Here is a 14,182-nt window from a genome sequence, read left to right on the forward strand (position 1 = left end):
TAAAACGCCGTATAACCTGAATTCCTGTTTCAGAGGCCGCAAGGACACGGCTCATGTGTTTCTAAAGCTACAGGCAGTCAATACAAAATAAACTTTTCGTGACAGCTCCCCTTTTATTGCACAACCATTGTAAGGGTAATATAAAATATTACCTTGGGATTATTATTGATGAAAATTTATCACTGAAGTAGGCTACCAGGTAAAAGCTAAAAGTAAAATACTATCGCAGAATTTAGGGATTATCCGTAAACTAAAACACTTTTTTCCTTCATATGTTTTACGGTTATTATATTTTTCTCTGATACATCTGTATATTTTTTTACTGTTCGTCTGTCTGGCTTGGTAATTTCCCTTCACAATTTATAGCTATATAATATAAAAGGATTGGTCGCTTTTTGCAATGTGCACGTCAAACTGCACTGTATATTCTTGTGTAATCAGTGATGCATACTAGCACACTACTAATCGCGGAATTTAGGGATTATCCGTAAATTAAAACACTTTTTTCCTTCATATGTTTTACGGTTATTATATTTTTCTCTGATATATCCGTATATTTCGTACTGTTCGTCTGTCTGGCTTTTTATTTTCCTCTCAATACTTCGCCCGATACGTGTACTGCAGAATAATGCTATTAGACTATTTTGTGAAATAGGGAAACAAGATCCGGTCAGGTAATTGTGTAATATAATTAATGTGATGCCTGTAGATGGATTATGTGATTTTTATACACTACTTTTTATGTATAAGTATTGTTATGGGTGCCTTCCTGACAGTTTTACAGGAATATTTCGAGAAAGGTCCATATTTATTGCGGGGATAAGGTCCATGTTCAAGTGGAGATAGGCCCATTGAGGTTCCTCGCATAGTTTCTAGTAGGACTGCTTTTTCAGTTATTTATAGAGGGGCTAAGCTGTGGAATAAACTTGTCCCAAGTACCGAGGAATTAGTCAATTTAAATCTGAGCTACGTGTGGGGTTGCTTGGTAAGTATACCTTCGAAACAGATAGAGATTGATGGAATTAAATTTGAAAGTAATTGTTTATTGTTTTATTTTTGCTTCGGGATCATGATATTATGTTGTTTTATTGTGTATGAATTATTTATGTAAATTTATTTTTCGGTAAACGGTTTCACCCTTCTGCTTATTATAGATTATACTTGTTGTTTTTTTTTTGTTTGCTTTTTTTGTTTAAACCTTTTTCTTCTATATTTTTTATTTTTTGTTAGTATCACGCCCTCGCAAGCGACGCTTTAGGTGTGCTACCGATTGATTTTGTCTCTGTTTTTTTTTTATAATAAATTTCTATTACTACTTACTTATTACTACTTATTAAAATATTACTGTTTAAGCTTACCTGCAAAGAATAGGGAGGGGGTTTGGGGAGGGGAGGAAGGTAAGCTAAAAAAGGATTTGTTCAAATAAGTCCCCTTGAAAACCGTAGAAATGATGACCTTAAGATTCTTTTTTTTGTTTCTGACTCTGCCTCTCTGACTCTTTTCTCAAATTAATTAAAACAAAATTCACAAAAGGAGATTTTCAAAGAAAATTAAAGAGCTATGCCTATATTAAGTAAAAGATGAGCAGAAAGAAAGTCAAACGATTTTTCAAGCGTAAAACTACTATAAATCCCAATCGTAACTAGATAAGTAGATTTAATATTTGGAAGTAGAATAGTCCGAAAAGAAGTATTCTACTACCAAAATAAGTAGAAGTAGAAAAACTACTTAGGTACCATAATGGTAAACGGATCGTATTTGGGCTATTCTTTGTTGTCGTCTATCTCTTCCCATATAGGGTCCCTGGAAAATGTCTTGAAAGACTCTCGTAGACACTAGCGACATGAGTGCCCCTAGCGGCGGACTTTAGAACTAAAATTTATGATGTCAACCATTATTATGAACTTTACTCTTTCCCAATAACAAATACTATATGTGGACAATGTGCAAATTGCGTAGCTTACAGCCCTTTCCCTGGGGGCTGAGGGGGGGGGAAGGGGTTGTCATCCCCAAATGCATAGTTATCGGACTTCACAGCTATGCTGAATCCAATGGCTGTCTCAAAATTTTGATTGGATGTCTTTGGAGAAAAAAGGATCGCGGGATGGAGAATCGTTACCACACTATCTGTTTGATCATTTGAAAAGGCACAAGAACTTTTGATTTCCGTTCGAATGAGCCCTCTGGCAATATTACAGGGCTATTAGTTCATCCGTGGGAAAATGGTCACACGTTTTTGTAAATCAAAGCTTAAAACCTGTGCAGATAGGTTTTTTAACATGCTGAATCTAATAGTATTATTTTTATTCCTCTTTTACCAAAATGAGGCAAATTTTCCGGGACTCATAGCTTTTTATGGGTAAGATTAGACTTAGTGAGTTTTATATATTTAGGATCAACGTATAAAGTCATATCGTTTGTTGTATCTATAGTCAATAAAATTTCGTTTTTTAGAGTTTCGGTTACTATTGGGCCGAGTCGTTCTTTACACACAGTTCGTTACTATAACCTATTTGATTTTAATTAAAGTCATGTTTGCCACGTCAGTGTCAAACTCGTAAAGATAACCAGAAAGTTTTTTTGATAAACCAAGCGTGTGTTTTTTTTTTTTGATAGTTTTTTCTTCTTTTTGTTTTCTCTGGGCATGATAGCATTGAACCAATGGTCCTAGGTTACCGGGGGGAGGGCTCATTCGATCAAAAAACTCGTTCTCTTTTTAACTAGCAAAAGAGATCACGCCACAGCAATTGGTGTTTTCTGATCTCTTGGGGAGGAGGAGGGGGAGGGGGGGGGAGCAAAACAACAGTTTTGAATCACCAAGGCTTGATGGTATCCTTCTTAGTTAGAAGCGTAACATTTATTGTCGTTTTCATATACTTAAAGTTTAAGCCAATACAAAGTTTTCATATTTCTAAGAACGAGGGTAAGAACGAGGGGTGGCTGGAAAATAGGGTGGGAACTGAAGAGAAACTTGAAAAAAAAGAAAAAAAAAGAAAAAAAAGAGAAAAAAGAGAAACTCGATCTGTGTTATAGTCGCATTATACCAGGCGCGGAATCTAAATGCCGGACAACGTATTAATACATTTGCATTTGGCACCTTTTAATACAGAAAATATGACTATGGAAGTGGCACTACCCCCTAAAAGCAAATCTGCCACAAAAAAGCCACTGCTTCTTAGAATCAGTATTTAGAATATCATATTTGGTATGGGTCAGTTTTCAGTTTGTTAGTCCCTCAAATCAGAGAAAGAGTCTTCTCATTTTCTCAGTTCTTTGAACCCTCGGACATTGGAAATAAACAGTGCTAGAAATTTAACACTTTGGGGACTTTTCCCCCTTTTAAAACACGATGAAATGATTAAGCAAACTATATGTTAATTACGTAATATGAACACTCTTCTCAAACAATGGCTAAAAATCATTTCTTTAGCTGAATGCCCCTCCAAATAAGTTATAGAACTGAAAAACAGAAAATCTTAAATCAAAAAAGTCTATCCCTTGTCTATTCTAGGTATAAATTACACTGTCCCTCAAGCAATGCCTTTGGTAGACACGCACTAGTATGACCATAAAAATGAGAGAGATCTGAGCTTTTTCTTGGGGGTTAAAAAAAAACACTCCACTATTTTTCTGTTTTTGCGGAGGAGGGTTATTTGGAACGTCTTTGGAGTGGGTATCGCCTTCCCCTCCTACACTGTGTGGAGATCAGAAGGTAAGATACCTTCTGTACCACCGACCCTCGTCTCTGTCCGTAAAAAACTGTATTCCGACTTAGGACTATAACCGTGCCTCTGGTTCCAATCTAGTGATTAGACCGTGTCTCCAATTCTTTTTATAGTCACTCAAGCCCGTATCTGATCCAAATTTCATAACTCCTGTTAAGCGATTGTTCCTTTGCCTACGTTAAACACGTAAGTGAACACTGCCTTTGGCTATATCACCCCCTTTGGATATTATGCCATCTCTTTTAAGCTGTTTGAAATAGTCGCTATCTTCAGGCATAAAAAAAGGAAAAAAAATACAACCAAATTCAAGGTTTTGGTGCCCTTTTTAAGGGCCATCACGATTGGAGGGCAGCCAATACCCCTCTAGTGCCCATTTTTGCATCCTTATAACACCCTATGGAATCAGATCAAACTTTTTAGGGGGCTATTTTGTTCAAAATAGTCGAAAAGTCTAATTTTTGTTCCTTTGACATGGGTTGAAACTTTCAAGTAGTGCTTGAGGATGGATCCAAGAGGACCTCAAATTTTGATTGGGGGAGGGAGTAATAGGAAAATATTTATATACATCCAGCTTATCAAATAACATATCTGAAATGTCTCAGAAGCGGTTTGAGGGATGGAGTTGACCAAGGGGACCTAACTTCTTTTTTTTGGGGGGGGAGGGGGCACAAATCGTGTTGTCTGTGATCTATGTAAACGTTTTTAAATTGCATGCCCCTATTGGCTATAGAATCTACTAATGGTTAATTAGCAAGGTAAATCAGGAGGCACTGCGTGCATCCACGTTATCAAAATGTATCTACAATGTATCAGGAACGACTTCGGTGATCCAGTTTAAACTTTCAAGGGCAGTTGAGGCAGATGAGCTGGGGGGGGCAGCCATTCTGTACTTTCCCGCACCCTTCTTGTTTACCTTCCCCAGAATCCTCTAGGTACCCATATAGATCTGGATCAACAAATCTATACAGACTCGCGCCACAGACCCCAGTTCCAAACCAAATTACCAGCAACACCAAGACTCGAACCCCTATCCTCACCGACATAGGATTTCAAGTGTAGCGTGCCAACCACTCCGCTAGGACGACTAGGAAGACCAGAGAGACGGGGGGGGGGCAAAAATGCTGTTGTTGCCGATCCGCCGAAAAGTTTGTGAACCATAAACACGGATAAGCAGTAGAAATGCTTATTTACATACAGGACGTACAAGATCATTGACCTCCAAATCACAGAGCTAGAAATACTGGGATAACAAGGTGACAGCCAATCAGATAAGGAAATTTCACATCGTGAACATTCTTAGCAGGGAGTTAGAAATAGTGAAGGGACATGATATCGGTTTGACACAATTTCTCCATGAGACATGTTTATAAATTTGGAAGGGTTCATAGGAACTTAAAATGTATCTGTGCATAGTTGCCAGAACATAAAAAACGTCAGAGATTAATTGAAATTTTAGGGGATTTGAAAGTAGAAAAGAAAAAGGTAAGGCATCTCAGGGAATGCTAACTCTATCAAGAGATACATATTATTTTTTATTTGGGTGCTTCTCAACTGTGTTCTGCATAATACAAAAGTACCATTTGAACAGTGTTGTCAATATAAAATATGCTCTAACATTGTAGTACACTAAAAAGTTGATACTAAGAGAGATGCAGATACCAAGAAAGGAATTTTAATAAAGAAATTCAGAACAATCCATAGAAATCCTTAGAAATCAACTAGTGAGATGATTTTAGGTTTGAAGCATCAAGGACCGCAATCATCAATGACCCTAGTCACCAAGGACCTCAACCTCCAAGGTCCCATCTCCCTAACCTCCAAGGAGCCCCCCCCTCCAACTGTTTGGGCCCATCTGCCCATTTTTTAAAATACTTTTTGAAGTTTATTTTTTTAACATGATAATTTTATTTCAACTTTTTTTACATGTCATAGAATGAACAAGTACACAATATGGGATTAGTGAGATGTTTATGGATTTGAAGCATCAAGGACCGCAATCATCATTGACCCTAGCCACCAAGGACCTCAACATGCAAGGTCCCCTCTCCCCAACCTCCAAGGAGTCCCCTCCAACTTTTTGGCCCCCCCATTTTTTAAAACTTTTTTTGTCATATCATAGAAGGAACAAGTATACAATATGGGATTAGTGAGATGATTATGGATTTGAAGCATCAAGGACCGCAATCATCAATGCCCCTAGCCACCAAAGACTTCAAGCTCCAAGGTCCCCTCTCCCCAACCTCCAAGGAGCCCCCCTCCGACTGTTTGGATCCATCCCCCCATTTTTTTATACTTTTTTTAAGTTTATTTTTTAACATGATAATTTTATTTCAACTTTTTTTACATGTCATAGAATGAACAAGTACACAATATGGGATTAGTGAGATGGTTATGGATTTGAAGCATCAAGGACCGCAATCATCAATGACCCTAGCCACCAAGAACCTCAACCTCCAAGGGTCCCCTCTCCCCAACCTCCAAGGAGTCCCCTCCAACTTTTTGGGCCAATCCCCCATTTAAAAAAAAAAAAATTTTGAACTTTTTTATTATTTTTTTGAACATGGTTTTTTTTTCAACTTTTTTTTACGTATCTTAAAATAACATGAAGTATGGTTGCGGCTGTACCAATCGTTCTCTATGCTTGCTCATAAACACGACGCGGATTTCCCATTGATATTCTATGCCCGGTTATCAACAATAACAACTTTACTGCACGTATTAAGTCAGTAAGTTTTTCTACATTAAAAGGATTGACATCTGCATCATATTTTTGTTTAAAAAGTGAAAATGAATGATTCGAGGAAAGTGTGTACACATGATAAAGTTATTGTTGTCTTGAATGCTGAAAAGGAGAAGTATTTGGACTATGAAACAAGTACAAATGGCAGCACTATTGGAAATGTATGCGTGCGTTGTTATGACAGTGAGAGTTTAGATTTTTTTGGAGTACCCAAGAATTTTTCCATTGTACAAATGATGGATATGCGAGAGTATCATTACCAGAGATGATAGTGCACAAACAGAATGCCAACATAAAAAAAAATGGTTGATGAAGAAGGGCATCTTCTTACTCATGGTTCTAGTAACACATTACCTACTGATACATCTTATTCCCCTCGTTCTGGTATTAGTATTCCAATGAATGCGAAAGGGAAAAGAAAAGCCAACTGCTGCACTAATGTAATAAATCATATCATGTCTACGTGCCAGAACTGTTACCTGTGTAAACACAATGTGAGAATAGACAATGAAATTACATACAAAATGAAAATGACAATGGCATACAATACGATCAATTATTACACAGATGAAGTAATGCAAAATGAAGTGCAAACTAACATTAATAGAACTATTGATCGTATAGTAAACAAACCCAATAGTACTAAAAATGAAACGCATATTCAACCTGTAGGTGACACACCACCAAAAATTGTGTTTGACTCAAAATGGATGAATAATTATTCTACTGGATATGAACCAAGAGAAGAAAATAACTATAGTATCCAGAGAGAACACAATAAATTATTTTATGTGACAGATTCAAAATGTCCAAAGTTGTTCAATGATGTTAATAATGTGTAATAATGTATTAACTATATTTTTATATTAACATTCTACATGTCATTATATCATTAAAAATATATTATACATTAATTTGATACATGATCTTTATTTTTAGCGAATGTTAGAACGTCAAACGTTCAGAATACCTATTAAAAATGTCAAAGATGTAAGAAAAGGAATTTTCTGATATAAAGATACTACTAGCAGGCTCATAGTGGGTATATTAGAAAATCAGATACTTAAACAGAACTTTTACCAAAGTCTGAGAGAGATAAGCTGAATTTTTTCTAAAAAATCTCCACAGACAAGCGAACACCCGTCCTGACATACAACAGTGAGAATTTTAGTTTTCAGAAACAGAAACATCCACGTTTAAAATAGATCTGATCCTATTAATAATATTTGATTTTTTAATAAAGTTTGGTTTTAGTTCTCAGAAATAAGAACATCCACTTTTAAAATACATCTGGTTTTATTAATAATTTTTTTAATAAAGTTTCGGTTTTAGTTTTCGAAAATAGGAACATCCACGGTAAAATATATCTGATTATATTAATAATATTTGATTTTTAATAAAGTGGGGTTTTAGTTTTCAGAAATAGGTTTTAGTTTTAAGAAATAAGAATATCCACGTTTGAAATACATTTGATTTTATTAATAATATTTGATTTATTAATAAACTTGGATTTTTGTTTTCAGAAATAAAAACATCCAAATTTAAAATACATATGATTTTATTAATAATATTTGATTTTTCATAATAGAGCTGGGTTTTAGTTTTATAAAATAGGAATATCCACGTTTAAAATATATCTGATTTTATTAATAATATTTGATTTTTCAAAGAAGTTGGGTTTTAGTTCTCAGAAATAAGATCATCCACGTTTAAAATACATATGATTCTGATAATAATCTTTTTAAAATAAAGTTAGGTTTTAGTTTTCGAGAATAAGAACATCCACGTCTAAAATACATTTGATTTTATTAATAATATTTGATTTTCTAAAAAAGTGGGGTTTTAGTTCTCAGGACTAAGAACATCCACGTTTAAAATAAATCTGGTTCTATTAATAATATTTGATTTTTTAAATAAAGTTGAGTTTTAGTTTTCAGAAATAAGAACGTCCACGTTTAAAATACATGTGATTTTATGAATGATATTTGATTTTTTAATAAAGTTGGGTTTTAGTTTTCAGAAATAAGAACACCCACGTTTAAAATACATAAGGTTTAACTAATAATATTTGATTTTCTAATAAAGTAATTTCATTGTCGAAATCAACGATAAACCTGTTTTATAAGTTGAAGTACTCATCTTTTTTCCCTCCAAACGGGTTTAGGAGAAATATTAAGAAAAGAACTTGTTCTGAAATAATAAAATAAAAGCCTTTTGAAAAGTATTGCTTGGTATTGGGGTATGCAAAAAGTTGTAAAGTATTGTTGGGAGTAAAAAGATGAGTACTTCAACTTGTAAAATGGGTTTAGGAGGAATATTAAGAAAAGAACTTGTTCTGAAATAAAATAATAAAGCCCTTTGAAAAGTATTGCTTGGTGTTGGGAGTGAAAAAAGATGAGTACTTCAACTTGTAAAACATGTTTAGGAGGAATATTAAGATTTTTTTTTTTTGAAATAATACACAGAAGCCTTTTGAAATGTATTTCTTGGTGTTGGGGTATGCAAAAAGTTGTAAAGTAATGTTGAGAGTGAAAAAAGACGAGTTCTTTAACTTGTAAAACAGGTTTAGGTGGAATATTAAGAAAAGAACTTGTTCTGAAATAAAATAATAAAGCATTTTGAAAAGTATTGCTTGGTTTTGGGGTATGTAAAAAGTCGTAAAGTAATGTTAGGAGTAAAAACAGATTAGTACTTCAACTTGTAAAACAGCATTAGGTGGAATATTAAGAAAAGAACTTGTTCTGAAATAATATAATAAAGTATTTTGAAAAGTATTGCTTGGTGTTGGGGTATACAAAAAGTCGTAAAGTAATGTTTGGAGTGACAAATAATGAGTACTTCAACTTATAAAACAGGCTTAGGAGGAATATTAAGAAAAGAACTTGTTCAGAAATAATATAATAAAGCCTTTTGAAAAGTATTTGCTTGGTGTTAGGTTATGCAAAAAAATCGTAAAGTAATGTTTGGAATGAAAAAATATGAGTACTTCGACTCGTAAAAGGGGTTTAGGAGGAATATTAAGAAAAGAACTTGTTCTGAAATAATATTATAAAGCCTTTTGAAACGTATTGCTTGGTGTTGGGGTATGCAAAAAGTCGTAAAGTAATGGTGGAAGTGAAAAAGGATGAGTATTTCAACTCATAAAACAGGTTTAGGAGGAATATTAATAAAAGAACTTATTCTGAAATAATATAATAAAGCCTTTTGAAAAGTATTGCTTGGTGTTGTGGTATGCAAAAAGTCGTAAAGTAATGTTGGGAGTGAAAAAGATGAGTACTTCAACTTGTAAAACGGGTTTAGGAGGAATATTAAGAAAAGAACTTGTTCTGAAATAATATAATAAAGCCTTTTGAAAAGTATTGCTTGGTGTTGGGGTATTCACAAAGTCGTAAAGTAAAGTTATGGGTGAAAAGGATGAGTTCTTCAACTTGTAAAATGGTTTTAAGAGGAATATTAAGAAAAGAAGTTGCTCTGAAAAGATATAATAAAGCCTTTTGAAAAGTATTGCTTGGTGCTGGGGTATGCAAAAAAGTCGTAAAGTAATGTTTGGAGTGAAAAAATATGAGTACTTCAACTCGTAAAATGGGTTTAGGAGGATATTAAGAAAAGAACTTGTTCTGAAATAATATTATAAAGCCTTTTGAAGCGTATTGTTTGGTGTTGGGGTATGAAAAAGGTCGTAAAGTAATGGTGGAAGTGAAAAAGGATGATTATTTCAACTCATAAAACAGGTTTAGGAGGAATATTAATAAAAGAACTTGTTCTGAAATAATATAATAAAGCATTTTGAAAAGTGTTGCTTGGTGTTGGGGTATACAAAAAGTCGTAAAGTAATGTTGTGAGTGAAAAAAATGAGTACCTCAACTTGTAAAACGGGTTTAGGAGGAATATTAAGAAAAGAACTTGTTCTGAAATAATATAATAAAGCCTTTTGAAAAGTATTGCTTGGTGTTGGGGTATTCACAAAGTCGTAAAGTAAAGTTGTGGGTCAAAAGGATGAGTACTTCAACTTGTAAAATGGGTTTAGGAGGACTATTGAGAAAAGAACTTGTTCTGAAATGATATAATAAAGCCTTTTGAAAAGTATTGCTTGGTGTTGGGGTATGCAAAAAGTCGTAAAGTATTGTTGGGAGTAAAAAAAGATGAGTACTTCAACTTTCAAAATGGGTTTGGGAGGAATATCAAGAAGAGAACTTGATCTGAAATGACATAATAAAGCCTTTTGAAAAGTATTGCTTAGTGTTGGGGTATGCAAAAAGTCGTAAAGTAATGTTGGGAGTGAACAAGATTAGTACTTCAATTTGTAAAACCGGTTTAGGAGGAATATTAAGTAAAGAACTTGTTCTGAAATGATACAATAAACCCTTTTGGAATGTATTTTTTGGTGTTGGGGTGTGCAAAAAGTCGTAAAGTATTGTTGGGACTGAAAAAGATGAGTACTTTGACTTGTAAAACAGGCTTAGGAGGAATATTAAGAAAAGAACTTGTTCAGAAATAATATAATAAAGTCTTTTGAAAAGTATTGCTTGGTATTGGGGTATGCAAAAAGTCGTAAAGTAATGTTGGGAGTGAAAAAAGATTAGTACTTCAACTTGTAAAACAGGTTTAGGAGGAATATTAAGAAAAGGAGTTGTTAAGAAATAATAATAAAGCGTTTTGAAAAGTATTGCTTGGTGTTGGGGTATGCCAAAAGTGGTAAAGTATTGTTGGGAGGGAAAAAAGATAAGTACTTCAACTTATAAAATGGGTTTGGGAGGAATATTAAGAAGAGAACTTGATCTGAAATGACATAATAAAGCCTTTTGAAAAGTATTGCTTAGTGTTGGGGTATGCAAAAAGTCGTAAAGTAATGTTGGGAGTGAAAAAAGATGAGTACTTTAACTTGTAAAAGAGGTTAAGGAGGAATATTAAGAAAATAAGTTGTTCTGAAATGATATTATAAAGCATTTCGAAATGTATTTTTTGGAGTTGGGTTATGAAAAAAGTCGCAAAGTATGGTTGGAAGTGAAAGATATGAGTACTTTAACTTGTAAAACAGGTTCAGGAGGAATATTAAGAAAAGAACTTGTACTGAAAGATTATAATATTATATATATAATTCTGAAATAAAGATTATATACATATTTCTGAAATAATATTATAAAGTCTTCTGAAGAGTATTGCATGGTGTTGGGGTATGCAAAAAGTCGTAAAGTAATGTAGGGAATGAAAAAAGGATGCGTACTTCAACTTATTAAACAGGTTTAGGAGGAATATTAATAAAAAATTATTATGAAATAATATAGAAAAGCCTTGTGAAAAGTTCTGCTTGATATTGTCGTATTCAAAAAGTCTTAAAGTAATATTGAGAATGAAAAGGATGAGTACCTCAACTTGCAAAATAGATTTAGAAGGACTTTTAAGAAAAGAACTTGTTCTGGAATAATATAATAAAGCCTTTTGAAAAGTATTGCTTAGTGTTGGGGTATTCAAAAAGTCGTAAAGTAGAGTTATGGTTGAAAAGGATGAGTACTTCAACTTGTAAAATGGGTTTAGGAGGAACATTAAGAAAAGATCTTGTTATGAGATATAACAAAGCCTTTTTAAAAGTATTGCTTTGTGTTGGGGTATGCAAAGATCGTAAAGTAATGTTGGGAGTCAAAAAGATGAGTACTTTAACTTGTAAAGAGGTTTAGGAGGAATATTAAGAAAAGAACTTGTTCTGAAAAGATATATAAAGCCTTTTGAAAAGTATTGCTTGGTTTTGGGGTATGCAAAAAGTCGTAAAGTATTGTTGGGAGTAAAAAAAGATGAGTACTTCAACTTTTAAAATGGGTTTGGGAGGAATATTAAGAAGAGAACTTGATCTGAAATGACATAATAAAGCCTTTTGAAAAGTATTGCTTAGTGTTGGGGTATGCAAAAAGTCGTAAAGTAATGTTGGGAGTGAAAAAAGATTAGTACTTCAACTTGTAAAACCAGTTTAGGAGGAATATTAAGTAAAGAACTTGTTCTGAAATGATACAATAAACCCTTTAGGAATGTATTTTTTGGTGTTGGGGTGTGCAAAAAGTCGTAAAGTATTGTTGGGACTGAAAAAGATGAGTACTTTGACTTGTAAAACAGGCTTAGGAGGAATATTAAGAAAAGAACTTGTTCAGAAATAATATAATAAAGTCTTTTGAAAAGTATTGCTTGGTATTGGGGTATGCAAAAAGTCGTAAAGTAATGTTGGGAGTGAAAAAAGATTAGTACTTCAACTTGTAAAACAGGTTTAGGAGGAATGTTAAGAAAAGAAGTTGTTAAGAAATAATAATAAAGCGTTTTGAAAAGTATTGCTTGGTGTTGGGGTATGCCAAAAGTCGTAGAGTATTGTTGGGAGGGAAAAAAGATACGTACTTCAACTTATAAAATGGGTTTGGGAGGAATATTAAGAAGAGAACTTGATCTGAAATGACATAATAAAGCCTTTTGAAAAGTATTGCTTAGTGTTGGGGTATTCAAAAAATTCGTAAAGCAATGTTGGGAGTGAAAACAAGATGAGTACTTTAATTTGTAAAACAGGTTTAGGAGCAATATTAAGAAAAGAACTTGCTCTGAAATTATATAATAAAGCCTTTTGAAATGTATTTTTTTGGTGTTGGGGTATGCAAAAAGTCGTAAAGTATTGTTGGGAGTGAAAAAGATGAGTACTTTAACTTGTAAAACAGGTTTAGGAGGAATATTAAGAAAAGAACTTGTACTGAAAGATTATAATATTATATATATAATTCTGAAATAAAGATTATATACATAATTCTGAAATAATATTATAAAGTCTTCTGAAGAGTATTGCATGGTGTTGGGGTATGCAAAAAGTCGTAAAGTAATGTAGGGAATGAAAAAAGGATGCGTACTTCAACTTATTAAACAGGTTTAGGAGGAATATTAAGAAAAGAGCTTATCCTGAAATAATATAATAAAGCCTTTTGAAAAGTATTTGCTTGGTGTTGTGGTATGCAAAAAGTCGTAAAGTAATGTTGGGAGTGAAAAAAAAGATGAGTACTTCAACTTTTAAAACGGGTTTACGGGAAATATTGAGAAAAGAGCTTGTTCTGTAAAGATATAATAAAGCCGTGTGAAAACTATTTCTTGGTGTTGGGGTATTCAAAAAGGCATAAAGTAAAGTTATGGGTGAAAAGGATGAGTTCTTCAACTTGTAAGATGGGGTTAGGAGGAACATTAAAAAAAGAACTTGCTCTGAAAAGATATAAAAAAGCCTTTTGAAAAGTATTGATTGGTGTTGGGGTATTCAAAAAGTCATAAAGTATTGTTGGGAGTGAAAAAAGATGAGTGCTTCAACTTATAAAATGGGTTTAGGAGGAATATTAAGAAGAGAACTTGATCTGAAATGATATAATAAAGCCTTTTGAAAAGTATTGATTAGTGTTGGGGTATGCAAAGATCGTAAAGTAATGTTGGGAGTCAAAAAGATGAGTACTTTAACTTGTAAAAGAGGTTTAGGAGGAATATTAAGAAAAGAACTTGTTCTGAAATGATATAATAAACCCTTTTGAAATGTATTTTTTTGGTGTTGGGGTATGAAAAAAGTCGTAAAGTATTGTTGGAAGTGAAAGAGATGAGTACTTTGACTTGTAAAACAGGTTTAGGCGGAATATTAACAAAAAAACTTGTTCGGAGATCATATAATAAAGTCTTTTGAAAAGTATTGCTTGGAGTTGGGGTATGCAAAAAGCAG

General features: G+C 33.4%; 1 protein-coding gene across 6 annotated transcripts in view; it reads right to left on the minus strand.

Moving 5' to 3' along the window:
- The window catches only part of LOC148956324 (uncharacterized), a 67,656-nt gene that overhangs the window by 24,608 nt on the left and 28,866 nt on the right, over positions 1–14,182 (minus strand). The window lies entirely within an intron of this gene.

This window comes from Artemia sp. Qi Xiang Cuo, chromosome 1 (genome assembly GCF_049724085.1).
Source record: "Artemia sp. Qi Xiang Cuo chromosome 1, ASM4972408v1, whole genome shotgun sequence".
Lineage (NCBI taxonomy): Eukaryota > Metazoa > Arthropoda > Branchiopoda > Anostraca > Artemiidae > Artemia > Artemia sp. Qi Xiang Cuo.